The 18130-nt window shown below is 43.2% G+C and overlaps 1 long non-coding RNA gene across 1 annotated transcript in view; it reads left to right on the forward strand.

Annotated features, from left to right (window-relative positions):
- The window catches only part of LOC138854159 (uncharacterized), a 48975-nt gene extending 34662 nt beyond the window's left edge, over positions 1-14313 (forward strand). Inside the window, exon 3 of the long non-coding RNA XR_011393385.1 lies at positions 14099-14313. This is a non-coding gene — a long non-coding RNA (uncharacterized lncRNA). The remainder of the gene's footprint in view (positions 1-14098) is intronic.
- The last annotated feature ends 3817 nt before the right edge of the window (positions 14314-18130 follow it).

Below are 18130 nucleotides of genomic sequence, written 5' to 3' on the forward strand. Positions count from 1 at the left end.
ATTATAACCACCGTGTACTGGTGGATATTATAACCACAGTGTACTGGTGGATATAGCCACCGTGTACTGGTGGATATTATAAGCACTATGTACGTGTTAATGAACGCTAGACTGGTCTTCACCAGGTTAGCTATCACAAGTATGGCCGTCTCTCCTTAAACAATAGTTGCAGTCATATTTTTTACAGGTTTTCTGAAGCAATGACATGGCATTTGAGTGCCAAGAGCATTGACATGGCATTTGAGTGCCAAGAGCCGTAATATTTTCATACAAATTGTCGGTGGGGAGAGATTTAGATTTAGATTTAGATTTTGCTTGCCAAGCGGCTAATTTATTGTGCGCACTATCTCCATTTTGTGGAGGGTAGCGCAAAAAAAAAAAAAAAAAGAGCATATGGATACACAAAAGGCCAAACCGTGTAGGGTTTTCCAGGCGTAAATTATGCTGTATCTTTCTCGCCTTCGTTCCAAGGAGTGCATGTCAAGGGCCTTCAAGCCTTCCCAGTAATTAAGGTATTTGGCTGAACTTACAGGTACGTGAAGGTTCTGTGTTCATTCTGTAGGTCCTCAGTTTTGCCTGCCTCAGAAGGAGCTGTTAGATGTACATCAGTATTTCAGTCTAGTGAAAACTAATTAATTAAAGAGGACCATCATTGGCTTAGCATCTCTTGTTTTGAAGATTCTCATTATCCACCTTATCATTTACCTCGCGGCTGTCATAGTGGCATCGTTGTGATCCTTGAAACCGAAATCTGATATTGTCCGCTCTATTGAATGATTAAAATTAGTTTTATACTCAAATCTAGCTAGTATTTTCTCCTGATAAGAATAATATTTGCATGAGTAATATAAATACTTTAAATATTTTAATTATTATTAATTATTATTATTATTATTATTATTATTATTATTATTATTATTATTATTATTATTACATTGATATTATCACTACCATGTTCGTCATTATATTTTGTCCAATTTCTTTCCTTGTTGACTGCTTGCATCTGCGCCACAGGCACAGAAATCTAGCATTGCATTATATAGCCGTCGTTGCTGGAGCCGGCTTGAGAATGTTTACTGATAAAGGAGGCTGTGAGTGGATCAACAGTGCCCTTGTTTATGTTTTTATCCCTTGATAAATGTTCAGGTGCTTCAAGTCCTTGGGCACGTGTTACCCCAGTGAGGGTATGAGAGACTACACCAGTGTGTGATGAGCTTAATATTTTAGTCGCTGGTGGCGCGGTAGCATACCAGGGTGAGAGGATGCTGTGTGTGGGTGAGAGGATGCTGTGTGTGGGTGAGAGGATGCTGTGTGTGGGTGAGAGGATGCTGTGTGTGGGTGAGAGGATGCTATGTGTGAGTGAGAGGATGCTGTGTGTGTGGGTGATAGGATGCCGTGTGTGTGGGTGATAGGATGCTGTGTGTGTGAGTGGGAGGATGCTGTGTGTGGGTGACAGGAGTAAACTCGTGCCTCATACCTGACTTTCTTGCAGGCTCTGCTGTCGTGCAGACATGAGAGACGTGCCTGATAGAGGTAAACATTTTGGCTGCCTTGCTTGCAAGATTTACCTCGTGATTCTTTTCTTTCTTAACAATCATTTCAGAGTCGTATTTCACCTCCTTCCCCTCACTCTCCTCCCTTCTAGGACATCAACTTCCTCGCTGGGGAGTTTAGTGACAAAGCTCATTCTTACTCCCCCACTCTCTGTGTACTTATCTGCTACTTCTGCTCTCCCCTCCTTCTGCCTCTGCTACCTCCTACTCCTTACCACTTCCTCCTCCTACTCCTTACCAGTTCCACCTGCTACTCCTCTTCCTACTCCTTCTTACCACTTCCTCCTCCCTTTCCTGCTATCTCCTCGTCCTCCTCCCTCTCACTATCTTCCTCATTATTAACCCTCTCCACATTTTCCACCATGATTTAACATGATAATATATACATTTTCCACCATGATTTAACATGATAATATATACATTTTCCACCATGATTTAACATGATAATATATACATTTTCCACCATGATTTAACATGATAATATATACATTTTCCACCATGATTTAACATGATAATATATACATTTTCCACCATGATTTAACATGATAATATATACATTTTCCACCATGATTTAACATGATAATATATACATTTTCCACCATGATTTAACATGATAATATATACATTTTCCACCATGATTTAACATGATAATATATACATTTTCCACCATGATTTAACATGATAATATATACATTTTCCACCATGATTTAACGTGATAATATATACATTTTCCACCTTGATTTAACATGATAATATATACATTTTCCACCTTGATTTAACATGATAATATATACATTTTCCACCATGATTTAACATGATAATATATACATTTTCCACCATGATTTAACGTGATAATATATACATTTTCCACCTTGATTTAACATGATAATATATACATTTTCCACCATAATTTAACATAATATATACATTTTCCACCATGATTTAACATGATAATATATACATTTATGAATCTTTATTGCTTCATCATTTTATTTAGGATAAAAAACTAATTCTATCGAGGTTTTTCCTTATTGGTAAGTTGTAAAATTTATTATTTTCGTATAGAAGTAGTTCATTTTTTTGTTCTTTTATTGATGTATTTCATTATTTTATTTATAATAAAACACTTGATCAATCGATTTTTTTCTTCATTTAATAATAATGTATAGATGTATTCTTTTGATTATTATTCAAGTTTTTTTTATTCTAGTATTTCCTTCTTTTGTTTTAAATTAAAAGGTGGAATCAGTTTTTTTCCGTCATTTCATAATATATAAAATTTATTCTTTTGTTTATATTCCAACATTTCATTCTTTTATTCAAATATTTTGTTCTTTTGTTTGAAACAAGGGGGGGAAAAGCAAGCACAATCAATCGAGTTTTTTCCTTCTCCCTCAATCCATTGTTGGGTTGGGTGGAGGTAGCCAGAGATGACTGGGTCAGTGTTTACCCTCCATGGAGGTAGCCAGAGATGACTGGGTCAGTGTTTACCCTCCATGGAGGTAGCCAGAGATGACTGGGTCAGTGTTTACACTCCATGGAGGTAGCCAGAGATGACTGGGTCAGTGTTTACCCTCCATGGAGGTAGCCAGAGATGACTGGGTCAGTGTTTACACTCCATGGAGGTAGCCAGAGATGACTGGGTCAGTGTTTACACTTCATGGAGGTAGCCAGAGATGACTGGGTCAGTGTTTACACTTCGTGGAGGTAGCCAGAGATGACTGGGTCAGTGTTTACACTCCATGGAGGTAGCCAGAGATGACTGGGTCAGTGTTTACCCTCCATGGAGGTAGCCAGAGATGACTGGGTCAGTGTTTACACTTCGTGGAGGTAGCCAGAGATGACTGGGTCAGTGTTTACACTCCATGGAGGTAGCCAGAGATGACTGGGTCAGTGTTTACACTCCATGGAGGTAGCCAGAGATGACTGGGTCAGTGTTTACACTCCATGGAGGTAGCCAGAGATGACTGGGTCAGTGTTTACACTTCATGGAGGTAGCCAGAAATGACTGGGTCAGTGTTTACCCTCCATGGAGGTAGCCAGAGATGACTGGGTCAGTGTTTACACTCCATGGAGGTAGCCAGAGATGACTGGGTCAGTGTTTACACTCCATGGAGGTAGCCAGAGATGACTGGGTCAGTGTTTACACTCCATGGAGGTAGCCAGAGATGACTGGGTCAGTGTTTACACTCCATGGAGGTAGCCAGAGATGACTGGGTCAGTGTTTACACTTCATGGAGGTAGCCAGAGATGACTGGGTCAGTGTTTACACTCCATGGAGGTAGCCAGAGATGACTGGGTCAGTGTTTACACTTCATGGAGGTAGCCAGAGATGACTGGGTCAGTGTTTACACTCCATGGAGGTAGCCAGAGATGACTGGGTCAGTGTTTACACTCCATGGAGGTAGCCAGAGATGACTGGGTCAGTGTTTACACTTCATGGAGGTAGCCAGAGATGACTGGGTCAGTGTTTACCCTCCATGGAGGTAGCCAGAGATGACTGGGTCAGTGTTTACACTTCATGGAGGTAGCCAGAGATGACTGGGTCAGTGTTTACCCTCCATGGAGGTAGCCAGAGATGACTGGATCAGTGTTTACAATCCATGGAGGTAGCCAGAGATGATTGGGTCAGTGTTTACATTCCATCCATGGAGGTAGCCAGAGATGATTGGGTCAGTGTTTACCCTCCATGGAGGTAGCCAGAGATGACTGGATCAGTGTTTACACTCCATGGAGGTAGCCAGAGATGATGACTGGGTCAGTGTTTACCCTCCATGGAGGTAGCCAGAGATGACTGGGTCAGTGTTTACAATCCATGGAGGTAGACAGAGATGACTGGGTCAGTGTTTACACTTCATGGAAGGTAGCCAGAGATGACTGGGTCAGTCTTTACACTCCATGGAGGCAGACAGAGATGACTGGGTCTGTGTTTACACTCCATGGAGGTAGCCAGAGATGATTGGGTCAGTGTTTACACTCCATGGAGGTAGCCAGAGATGACTGGATCAGTGTTTACAATCCATGGAGGTAGACAGAGGTGACTGGGTCAGTGTTTACACTCCATGGAGGTAGCCAGAGATGACTGGGTCAGTGTTTACACTCCATGGAGGTAGCCAGAGATGACTGGGTCAGTGTTTACACTTCATGGAGGTAGCCAGAGATGACTGGGTCAGTGTTTACACTCCATGGAGGTAGCCAGAGATGACTGGGTCAGTGTTTACACTCCATGGAGGTAGCCAGAGATGACTGGGTCAGTGTTTACACTCCATGGAGGTAGCCAGAGATGACTGGGTCAGTGTTTACACTCCATGGAGGTAGCCAGAGATGACTGGGTCAGTGTTTACACTCCATGGAGGTAGCCAGAGATGACTGGGTCAGTGTTTACACTCCATGGAGGTAGCCAGAGATGACTGGGTCAGTGTTTACACTCCATGGAGGTAGCCAGAGATGACTGGGTCAGTGTTTACACTCCATGGAGGTAGCCAGAGATGACTGGGTCAGTGTTTACACTCCATGGAGGTAGCCAGAGATGACTGGGTCAGTGTTTACACTCCATGGAGGTAGCCAGAGATGACTGGGTCAGTGTTTACACATGGAGGTAGCCAGAGATGACTGGGTCAATGTTTACACTACATGGAGGTAGCCAGAGATGACTGGGTCAGTGTTTACACTCCATGGAGGTAGCCAGAGATGACTGGGTCAGTGTTTACACTCCATGGAGGTAGCCAGAGATGACTGGGTCAGTGTTTACACTTCATGGAGGTAGCCAGAGATGACTGGGTCAGTGTTTACACTCCATGGAGGTAGCCAGAGATGACTGGGTCAGTGTTTACACTTCATGGAGGTAGCCAGAGATGACTGGGTCAGTGTTTACACTCCATGGAGGTAGCCAGAGATGACTGGGTCAGTGTTTACACTCCATGGAGGTAGCCAGAGATGACTGGGTCAGTGTTTACACTTCATGGAGGTAGCCAGAGATGACTGGGTCAGTGTTTACACTTCATGGAGGTAGCCAGAGATGACTGGGTCAGTGTTTACACTCCATGGAGGTAGCCAGAGATGACTGGGTCAGTGTTTACACTTCATGGAGGTAGCCAGAGATGACTGGGTCAGTGTTTACACTTCATGGAGGTAGCCAGAGATGACCGGGTCAGTGTTTACACTTCATGGAGGTAGCCAGAGATGACTGGGTCAGTGTTTACACTTCATGGAGGTAGCCAGAGATGACTGGGTCAGTGTTTACACTTCATGGAGGTAGCCACAGATGACTGGGTCAGTGTTTACACTCCATGAAGGTAGCCAGAGATGACCGGGTCAGTGTTTACACTCCATGGAGGTAGCCAGAGATGACTGGGTCAGTGTTTACCCTCCATGGAGGTAGCCAGAGATGACTGGGTCAGTGTTTACACTCCATGGAGGTAGCCAGAGATGACTGGGTCAGTGTTTACACTCCATGGAGGTAGCCAGAGATGACTGGGTCAGTGTTTACACTTCATGGAGGTAGCCAGAGATGACTGGGTCAGTGTTTACCCTCCATGGAGGTAGCCAGAGATGACTGGATCAGTGTTTACAATCCATGGAGGTAGCCAGAGATGATTGGGTCAGTGTTTACATTCCATGGAGGTAGCCAGAGATGATTGGGTCAGTGTTTACCCTCCATGGAGGTAGCCAGAGATGACTGGATCAGTGTTTACACTCCATGGAGGTAGCCAGAGATGATTGGGTCAGTGTTTACCCTCCATGGAGGTAGCCAGAGATGACTGGATCAGTGTTTACAATCCATGGAGGTAGACAGAGATGACTGGGTCAGTGTTTACACTTCATGGAAGTAGCCAGAGATGACTGGGTCATTGTTTACACTCCATGGAGGTAGACAGAGATGACTGGGTCAGTGTTTACACTCCATGGAGGTAGCCAGAGATGATTGGGTCAGTGTTTACACTCCATGGAGGTAGCCAGAGATGACTGGATCAGTGTTTACAATCCATGGAGGTAGACAGAGATGACTGGGTCAGTGTTTACACTCCATGGAGGTAGCCAGAGATGATTGGGTCAGTGTTTACACTCCATGGAGGTAGCCAGAGATGACTGGGTCAGTGTTTACACTTCGTGGAGGTAGCCAGAGATGACTGGGCCATTGTTTACAATCCATGGAGGTAGCCAGAGATGACTGGGTCAATGTTTACACTCCATGGAGGTAGCCAGAAATGACTGGGTCAGTGTTTACACTCCATGGAGGTAGCCAGAGATGACTGGGACAGTGTTTACACTCCATGGAGGTAGCCAGAGATGACTGGGTCTGTGTTTACACTCCATGGAGGTAGCCAGAGATGACTGGGTCAGTGTTTACAATCCATGGAGGTAGCCAGAGATGACTGGGTCAATGTTTACACTCCATGGAGGTAGCCAGAAATGACTGGGTCAGTGTTTACACTCCATGGAGGTAGCCAGAAATGACTGGGTCAGTGTTTACACTCCATGGAGGTAGCCAGAAATGACTGGGTCAGTGTTTACACTCCATGGAGGTAGCCAGAAATGACTGGGTCAATGTTTACACTCCATGGAGGTAGCCAGAAATGACTGGGTCAATGTTTACACTCCATGGAGGTAGCCAGAAATGACTGGGTCAGTGTTTACACTCCATGGAGGTAGCCAGAGATGACTGGGTCAGTGTTTACACTCCATGGAGGTAGCCAGAGATGACCGGGTCAGTGTTTACACTCCATGGAGGTAGCCAGAGATGACTGGGTCAGTGTTTACACTCCATGGAGGTAGCCAGAGATGACTGGGTCTGTGTTTACACTCCATGGAGGTAGCCAGAGATGACTGGGTCTGTGTTTACACTCCATGGAGGTAGCCAGAGATGACTGGGTCAATGTTTACACTCCATGGAGGTAGCCAGAAATGACTGGGTCAGTGTTTACACTCCATGGAGGTAGCCAGAGATGACTGGGTCAGTGTTTACACTCCATGGAGGTAGCCAGAGATGACCGGGTCAGTGTTTACACTCCATGGAGGTAGCCAGAGATGACTGGGTCAGTGTTTACACTCCATGGAGGTAGCCAGAGATGACTGGGTCAGTGTTTACACTCCATGGAGGTAGCCAGAGATGACTGAGTCTGTGTTTACACTCCATGGAGGTAGCCAGAGATGACTGGGTCAATGTTTACACTCCATGGCTGCCTCTCTCAATCAACTTATTCACTGGAGATTAACTCTGTACTGGACCAGGAAGCCAGGGGGCAATAAAAATCAATAATTGCAGGATTGAAGAACACGATGATGGGCAGGAGTAGGAGGGAGAGGAGGAGGGGGAGAAAAGGGAGAGGAGTAGACGAGAGAAGAGTGGGAGGATGAGAAGGGTGGGTTAGTTGCGAGTTGATTATTAAAATGGTATACAGTAACGATAGGTTGGTAAGACACATGGGCAACAGTCAGGCAACTTTATTCCGAAACGTCTCGCCTGCACAGTAGCCTTCTTCAGTCGACTGATTAGACTGAAGAAGCCTCTTGTGTAGGCGAAACGTCTCAGGATAAAAATACCTAACTGTTGCCCATGTGTCTTACCAATCTAGTTGTGAGCTGTTGCAGCCACGGTACTATAAGTTGTGAATCGTTCCGACCACGGTATTGTGCTATGTGAATTTTTGCAGCCACGGTATTGTTGATTGCGAGTTGATGCAGCCACGGTATTGTTGATTGCGAGTTGATGCAGCCACGGTATTGTTGATTGCGAGTTAATGCAGCCACGGTATTGTTGATTGTGAGTTGATGCAGCCACGGTATTGTTGATTGCGAGTTGATTCAGCCACGATATTGTTGATTATGAGTTGATACAGCCACGGTATTGTTGATTGTGAGTTGATGCAGCCACGGTATTGTTGATTGCAAGTTGATGCAGCCACGGTATTGTTTTTTGTGAGTTGATGCAGCCACGGTATTGTTGATTGTGAGTTGATGCAGCCACGGTATTGTTGATTGTGAGTTGATGCAGCCACGGTATTGTTGATTGTGAGTTGATGCAGCCACGGTATTGTTGATTGTGAGTTGATGCAGCCACGGTATTGTTGATTGTGAGTTGATGCAGCCACGGTATTGTTGATTGTGAGTTGATACAGCCACGGTATTGTTGATTGTGAGTTGATGCAACCACGGTATTGTTGTTTGCGAGTTGATGCAGCCACGGTATTGTTGTTTGTGAGTTGATGCAGCCACGGTATTGTTGTTTGCGAGTTGATGCAGCCACGGTATTGTTGATTGTGAGTTGATGCAGCCACGGTATTGTTGATTGTGAGTTGATGCAGCCACGGTATTGTTGATTGCGAGTTGATGCAGCCACGGTATTGTTGATTGCGAGTTGATGCAGCCACGGTATTGTTGATTGCGAGTTGATGCAGCCACGGTATTGTTGATTGCGAGTTGATGCAGCCACGGTATTGTTGATTGTGAGTTGATGCAGCCACGGTATTGTTGATTGTGAGTTGATGCAGCCACGGTATTGTTGATTGCGAGTTGATGCAGCCACGGTATTGTTGATTGTGAGTTGATGCAGCCACGGTATTGTTGATTGTGAGTTGATGCAGCCACGGTATTGTTGATTGCGAGTTGATGCAGCCACGGTATTGTTGATTGTGAGTTGATGCAGCCACGGTATTGTTGATTGTGAGTTGATGCAGCCACGGTATTGTTGATTGTGAGTTGACGCAGCCACGGAATTGTTGAGTGCGAGTTGATGCAGCCACGGTATTGTTGAGTGCGAGTTGATGCAGCCATGGTATTGTTGATTGTGAGCTGATGCAGCCACGGTATTGTTGATTGTGAGTTGATGCAGCCAAGGTATTGTTGATTGTGAGTTGATGCAGCCACGGTATTGTTGATTGTGAGTTGATGCAGCCACGGTATTGTTGAGTGCGAGTTGATGCAGCCACGGTATTGTTGAGTGCGAGTTGATGCAGCTACGGTATTGTTGAGTGCGAGTTGATGCAGCCACGGTATTGTTGATTGTGAGTTGATGCAGCCATGGTATTGTTGATTGCGAGTTGATGCAGCCACGGTATTGTTGATTGTGAGTTGATGCAGCCACGGTATTGTTGATTGTGAGTTGATGCAGCCACGGTATTGTTATTGCTGAGTGTGAGTTGATGCAGCCATGGTATTGTTGATTGTGAGTTGATGCAGCCACGGTATTGTTGATTGTGAGTTGATGCAGCCACGGTATTGTTGATTGTGAGTTGATGCAGCCACGGTATTGTTGATTGTGAGTTGATGCAGCCACGGTATTGTTGATTGTGAGTTGATGCAGCCACGGTATTGTTGATTGCGAGTTGATGCAGCCACGGTATTGTTGATTGCGAGTTGATGCAGCCACGGTATTGTTGATTGCGAGTTGATGCAGCCACGGTATTGTTGATTGTGAGTTGATGCAGCCACGGTATTGTTGATTGTGAGTTGATGCAGCCACGGTATTGTTGATTGTGAGTTGATGCAGCCACGGTATTGTTGATTGTGAGTTGATGCAGCCACGGTATTGTTGATTGTGAGTTGATACAGCCACGGTATTGTTGATTGTGAGTTGATGCAGCCACGGTATTGTTGATTGTGAGTTGATGCAGCCACGGTATTGTTGATTGTGAGTTGATGCAGCCACGGTATTGTTGATTGTGAGTTGATGCAGCCACGGTATTGTTGATTGTGAGTTGATGCAGCCACGGTATTGTTGTTTGTGAGTTGATGCAGCCACGATATTGTTGATCGTGAGTTAATGCAGCCAAGGTATTGTTGATTGTGAGTTGATGCAGCCACGGTATTGTTGATTGTGAGTTGATGCAGCCACGGTATTGTTGACTGCGAGTTGATACAGCCACGGTATTGTTGATTGTGAGTTGATACAGCCACGGTATTGTTGATTGTGAGTTGATACAGCCACGGTATTGTTGATTGCGAGCTGATACAGCCACGGTATTGTTGATTGTGAGTTGATACAGCCACGGTATTGTTGATTGCGAGTTGATTCAGCCACGGTATTGTTGATTGCGAGTTGATACAGCCACGGTATTGTTGATTGCGAGTTGATACAGCCACGGTATTGTTGATTGCGAGTTGATACAGCCACGGTATTGTTGATTGCGAGTTGATACAGCCACGGTATTGTTGATTGCGAGTTGATACAGCCACGGTATTGTTGATTGCGAGTTGATACAGCCACGGTATTGTTGATTGTGAGTTGATACAGCCACGGTATTGTTGATTGCGAGTTGATACAGCCATGGTATTGTTGATTGCGAGTTGATACAGCCATGGTATTGTTGATTGCGAGTTGATACAGCCATGGTATTGTTGATTGCGAGTTGATACAGCCATGGTATTGTTGATTGCGAGTTGATACAGCCATGGTATTGTTGATTGCGAGTTGATACAGCCATGGTATTGTTGATTGCGAGTTGATACAGCCACGGTATTGTTGATTGCGAGTTGATGCAGCCACCGTATTGTTGATTGCGAGTTGATACAGCCACGGTATTGTTGATTGCGAGTTGATACAGCCACGGTATTGTTGATTGCGAGTTGATACAGCCACTGTATTGTTGATTGTGAGTTGATACAGCCACGGTATTGTTGATTGCGAGTTGATACAGCCACGGTATTGTTGATTGCGAGTTGATACAGCGAGTTGATACATCCACGGTATTGTTGATTGCGAGTTGATACAGCCATGGTATTGTTGATTGCGAGTTGATACAGCTATGGTATTGTTGATTGCGAGTTGATACAGCCATGGTATTGTTGATTGCGAGTTGATACAGCCACGGTATTGTTGATTGTGAGTTGATACAGCCACGGTATTGTTGATTGCGAGTTGATACAGCCATGGTATTGTTGATTGCGAGTTGATACAGCCATGGTATTGTTGATTGCGAGTTGATACAGCCATGGTATTGTTGATTGCGAGTTGATACAGCCACGGTATTGTTGATTGCGATGATACAGCGAGTTGATACAGCCATGGTATTGTTGATTGCGAGTTGATACAGCCATGGTATTGTTGATTGCGAGTTGATACAGCCATGGTATTGTTGATTGCGAGTTGATACAGCCACGGTGAAAAGAAAAGGAAGAGCAGGAAGAAGAGGATGAGAAGACGGATATATAAAACATTACCTACGATGGTTATTGATATCAACAACATAATTGAAGCAGCTTCATCAGAATGAAGTTTAATAACTGACTTAAACTCTCCTCTACCGCTTATTATTTACTGCTTATAATATCTGTTACTCTCCTGTAATATATAATTCTCTCTTATAATATACATAATAATATGGCATTAGGACTTAAATGGCCCCTTGTGGTTTTAGCAAGTCCGGTGACAATTATTTTAATGATACTTCTTAGCTTGCCTGATCGTGTACGTGTGTGTAATTACCTATTGTTTTTTAACCTGAGTTTGTGGCGAATGGGCTCCAGATCTTGGTCCCGCCTCTCAGCTGACGGGTAAAAGCCTTATGGAATCAGGCTCCGTAAGGAATTGGAATTCGATTTCACTGTTGGGCTCGTTGTGTTTCTCGGTCTGTCTTAAGATGGAGGAATGTTTCCCGAGGTCCCTGTGACCCACTTAAGTGTGTAGTCTCGTGGTCTTGCTGTAGCTGTCTTCGTCTTGCAACATCCACTCATGTATACCTTGTCTGTAGCCAAGAGTGTTCTGTATGTTCTTATTGTGTCTGCCCTGGGTCTTCCATCCTCTAATGTCGCTAGTTTCAATTCACTTTGTCTCTTCTCATAGCTCAGGAACTGGCGTGTGTGTGTGTGTGTGTGTTTGTGTGTGTGTGTTTGTGTTTGTGTGTGTATGTGTGTACTTACCTAATTGTAGTTGCAGGGGTCGAAACTCAGCTCCTGGCCCCGCCTGTTCAGTGTGTGTGTGTGTGTGTGTGTGTGTGTGTGTGTGTGTGATAGAGTGTGTGTGTGTGTGTGTGTGTGTGTGTGTGTGTGTGTGTGTGTGTGTGTGTGCATGTGTGTGTACTAACCTAGTTGTGGTTGCAGGGGTCGACTCATAGCTCCTGGCCCCGCCTCTTCACTGGCCGCTACTGGGTCACTCTCCCCGCACCATGAGCTTTATCGTACCTCTTCTTAAAGCTATGAATGGATCCTGCCTCCACTACATCGCTTCCCAAACTATTCCACTTCCTGACTACTCTGTGACTGAAGAAATACTTCCTAACATCCCTATGATTCATCTGTGTCTTCAGCTTCCAACTGTGACCCCTTGTTGCTGTGTCCCATCTCTGGAGCATCCTGTCTTTGTCCGCCTTGTCAATTTCTCTTAGTATTTTATATGTCCTTATCATGTCCCCTCTATCCCTCCTGTCCTCCAGTGTCGTCAGGTCGATTTCCCTTAACCTCTCCTCGTAGGACATACCTCTTAGCTCTGGGACTAGTCTTGTTGCAGATCTTTGCACTTCCTCTAGTTTCTTTACGTGCTTGGCTAGGTGTGGGTTCCAAACTGGTGCCGCATACTCCAATATGGGCCTAACGTACACGGTGTACAGGGTCCTGAACGATTCCTTATTAAGATGTCGGAATGCTGTTCTGAGGTTTGCTAGGCATCCATATGCTGCAGCAGTTATTTGGTTGATGTGCGCTTCAGGAGATGTGCTTGGTGTTATACTCACCCCAAGATCTTTTTCCTTGAGAGAGGAAGTAAGCTTCACTGTTTTCATGTTTATTCGTGTTTTGTAACCCAGTTTTTTTCTTTCTGGTGTGAATTTTAGTATCAGTTGTTATGAAAATATTTTGCCTCCCTAGACTGCACTCCGTCTGCGGTCTTCTTTGCTCTTCTTTGGGGTCTGACTTTGCACTTGGTAGGGTTGAACTCCAGGAGCCAATTGCTGGACCAGGCCTGCAGCTTGTCCAGATCCAGGTCCCAGGGACACTTCGGAGTCTATTCCTTCCATCATGTCGTTCACAAATACCAGAAATAGCATCGGTCCTAGGACTGACCTCTTTGGAACCCCACTCGTCACTGGTACCCACTCTGACACCTCGCCACGTTCCATGACTCTGTTGTCTTCCTGACAAGTATTCCCTGATCCATTGTAGTGCCTTCCTTGTTATCCCTGCCTAGTTCTCCAGTTTTTGTATTAATCTCTTGTGTGGAACTGTGCCAAACGCCTTCTTACAGTCCAAGAAAATGCAGTCTACCCACCCCTCTCTCTTGTCTTGCTGCTGTCACCCTGTCATAGAACTCTAGTAGGTTTGTAACACAGGATTTCCCGTCCCTGAAACCGTGTTGGCTGTTGTTGATGAACTCATTTCTTTCTAGATGTTCCACCACTCTTCTCCTGATAATCCTCTCCATGACTTTGTATACTATACATGTCAGTGACACTGGTCTGTAGTTTAATGCTTCATGTCTGTCTCCTTTTTTAAAAATTGGGACTACATTTGCTGTCTTCCATACCTCAGGTAATTTCCCTCTTTCGATAGATGTGTTGAATATTGTAGACTATGCGTGGAAGGGCCACTGGGATTCTCACGATATGTATTTTCAGAACAGATCTCACGTTCTTTGATGAGGGCTGTGGGAAAAGAGTTCAGTGTTCAATCGCAGTGGACATTGGCCAGAGACTGCCTTGGAAGCGAGAAGGAGACCTCCTCACAGATTACTTGATCGACGGCGTGACACATCTGTCCAGTGCTGATGCTGCTGTCATCACCGAAGCTCTCAGGCAGCAGGTATGACAGATGCACACGTGCATTGTTTCCTTCGTGTTAGAGTGCCCTGCAATGACAGTGGTTTTTCCAGGGTTCTCAAGCCAGGAAGCTTTCTTGTATCCCCGAGGCTTCTCATTACAGGGAACCCCATGGCACCCAGTGATACGAGCACGTACCACCTAGCGTTACCAGAGTACGATGCCACCCAGCTATGTGGGTGGCTATATGGGTGGCAGGATAATTACATCAGGAATCTGTAGGTATGTTTCACCTCGCACATTAACCGTGCTGTAGGGAGCAGTGTCTCAGTGCCGAAGATGGCAATAGCACCTCGGTAAATTAATACATGACAATAATAAATTATTGAAGAGAGCGATGCTGCCCAGCGGTATGGGCAAAATGCCCACCACCGTTTAATGTTAATTAGATACATTTTCGGGTTAGTAATGCCTTTTTATTTAAGAAATTTTGATTTTTTTTTATTCTCGTGCGATAATTTTTTAATTTATAACCCACGAAATCGTAATAACACAATTGCAAGCAAATCACGGAACGCTTGGGGTTTGACCCACCCACACCTATTCCGTGACTTGAATGCTTAGTGCGATCGATTTGAAACCGTCAGCATTCATCGATTTCTTTTGGGTTGACACTGGGCGTTACAGGTGGCAGTTTGCAAGATTTGAGTTCTACCCTCCAGCTGTCCTTGTCCTTGAAGGATATAGGAAAGCACTGGTTTGGTGACAGAGTTGTGGATGAGTGGAACAAACTCCCGAGTACAGTTATTCAGGCTAAAACGTTGTGTAGTTTTAAAAATAGGTTAGATAAATACATGAGTGGGTGTGGGTGGGTGTGAGTTGGACCTGACTAGCTTGTGCTGCTGGGTCTGGTGCCGTGCTCCTTCCTTGAGTGGAGGTGACCAGATTGGGTGGGTCATTGGGCTAATCCGGTGGGGGACATGGACCTGCTCCGCATGGGTCAGTAGGCCTTCTGCAGTGCTCCTTCTTTCTTATGTTCTTACCTCAGAGAAGCCGTGAACATTCCACTACACAATAACAACATACTTATACCTTACCTTTCATGAGTTTCGAGAGTCTACATCCGGAGCCCGGCCATGGGCCAGGCTCGTCTGGTACTAGCTTGGTCAACCAGGGTGTTACTTCTGGTGGCCTGCTGACCCACATACCCATCACAGCCTGGTTGATCTGGCACCTGGTGAAGACATTTGTCCAGTTTTCTCTTGACTTGTACACTTGGCCCGTCGGTGTTTCTGGTAAGATGTTCAATAATCTGGAGCCACGGATGTTGATACAGTGTTCCCTTATTGTGCCCACCGCACCCCTGCAATCAAGTATATTTTTTTTCTGATAGGATTGTAGAGCATTTTCAGTAGTTATCATAAAACTGGGAACTTTTGAGAACTCGAGTTTTAAGAGAGTTTTATAGTTTAACCAGTTTAGTGGGTTCTTATTATATTCTCATGTGGTTATATTCCAGGGTCTGCAGTTACATTTTTGCAGTTACATTTTTTTGCTGTTAAAATACTCTCCTGATTTTTTTTTCCTCTAAGTTTTGTTAATATCTTGATAATGCATCTTCTGATTGGCTTCAAACTTTTTTTTCATAAGACATTTTATTTTTAGCGGTAAAATCTATTTTTTTTTTTTACGATTTAAAATTTGTAAGCAAATTTTTCAAAATTAAACTTTTTTTTTATGAGTTTGTCAAAAAAAAAAAATTCGTTCGCGTTTCTATCGTTTATCTTAGTTTATCTTTTTTTCATTTTCTTATTTTCTTTTATTTTTATATTTTTTAACATTGTTCTAAATATTTTTCTATTGACTTTTCTATATCTCTTTTCAGTATTTTTTTTTATCTTTTTTTTGTAAACTTTTTTTTTTTTTACTGATTCTCGATTTTTATCTTCTGATTTTTTATTTATCTATTTTATGTTTAACTCTTTTTTTTCATATTTCTTGGCTTTTTTTTTTTCTTTTTTGAAATTTCTTGACTTTATCTTTTCTATATTTCTCGACTTTTTTTTTTATCATTTTTATATTTCTTGATTTTTTCTTCTTTATATATATATATTTTTTTTTACTTTTTCATATTTCTTGATCTTTTTTTATATTTTCTTTACTTTTTTATATTTATTGGCTTTTTTATATATTTTTCTGACCTTTTTTATTTTTATATTTCTTGACTTTATCTTATTTTATGTTTCTTGACTTTTTTTATATTTATATTTCTTGACTTTTTAATTTTTTATATTGATTTTATAACTTTTCGTCTTTCTATACTTTTTTTTTATATTTTTAATATATTCTTTTTTTTATTTTTTTTATATTGATTTTTTTTTTGTATTTTTCTGTTTCTTGACTTTTTGTTTATCTTTTTCTTTCTATTGCCCTTTTTTTTATCTTGTTTTCTTTCTTAACTTTTTTTTTTATTTTTTCCTATTTCTTGACTTTTATCTTTTTTTTATATTGACTTTTTTGTACTTTTTTTCTGTATTTTTGACGCTATCTTTTTTTTTATTTACATTTAGTGTCAGTATCGTTGTATTTCACTCTATTGCCAAAGATCACTCGCTGGACAGAGGATCGAGCCTTCACTCCTGATCCTGAATGACCAGTACGGGTTTAGCACTTATTACACGTCAAAACTCTTTGTAACTTCTATTGCTTCCTACAGTTGAATTTACGGACCAAGAGCTGTTACCTTACCTCAGTTCATTTACTAAGAGCGGTTATCTTACCTCAGCTCGTTTACTACGATTATTATTATTATTATTATAATCAAAAAGAAATCGTTTACTACGAGCTGTTATCTTATCTCAGCTAATTTACAGGTTAAAACGAGGTTTCACCCACAGTGTATATGGTAAAGCACTTGGCCACACGTTTCGTCCCTTCAAGGAGGGTGTTTTAATGCTGGTGAAGCGCTCTTGATCCAGGAAATTGGAGCTGTCCTCCCTCCTCTTCCATGATTAAACCCCAGGCACTGAATATAATAATCCTGGAACCACCACGAGTCTCTCCTGGTGACGGAGGATCGAATCTTCACCAATACCGACCCTCACGAGTTTAACGCTTCATAGGACAAAAACATGGCTTCTTGAACTCAAGCGTAGCCATTTTAGGTAAAGAAAAGGCAAGAGTCTGTTGTTACTTTTCATTTTAGGTAAAGAAAAGGCAAGAGTCTGTTGTTACTTTTAATTTTAGGTAAAGAAAAGGCAAGAGTCTGTTGTTACTTTTAATTTTAGGTAAAGAAAAGGCAAGAGTCTGTTGTTACTTTTCATTTTAATATATATTATAAGAAGACAATCATTGTTTGCCTTTTTGGGGGGGAGAGGAAAAGTCAGTATGACAGATATTTACATTTTATTTGTCGTTGTTTGGGCTCTGTTGCGACGCCCTTGTGGGGAGGGGTTAGACCCTCGAGGGGGGAGTTGAGGGGAAGGGGTAGGGCGTTGACGAGGGTCGTTAAGGGGTAGGGAGTAGGTGGCTGACGGGGTGTGGATTGTTGAGGGTGGAAGGGTATGCTGTGGAAGGGTTATATTTTGGAATGGGAGGTAGTTGTAGGGGGTTAGGAAGTGGGATGGGGTAGCAGGGGCTATGTAGACCAGGAGTCAGTTATGTACTGGTGGTGGAAGAGAGAGCACAGGTGTGTTGTGGTAGTAGTGGTAGTGAATTATTATTATTAGTAGTAGTAATAGTAGTTGTAGTAGCAGTAGTAGTTTTTGTTGTAATAGTAGTAGGAGTGGTAGTGCTGGTAGTATTGTGTAGTTTTGGCTGTGGTGACAGAAGTGTTGACTCTAGAAGACTGTAACAGTGGAACAAGTGTTGACTTTGGATGCCTGGAACGAT

Source organism: Cherax quadricarinatus, chromosome 51 (assembly GCF_038502225.1).
Source record: "Cherax quadricarinatus isolate ZL_2023a chromosome 51, ASM3850222v1, whole genome shotgun sequence".
In the NCBI taxonomy this organism is placed as follows: Eukaryota; Metazoa; Arthropoda; class Malacostraca; order Decapoda; family Parastacidae; genus Cherax; species Cherax quadricarinatus.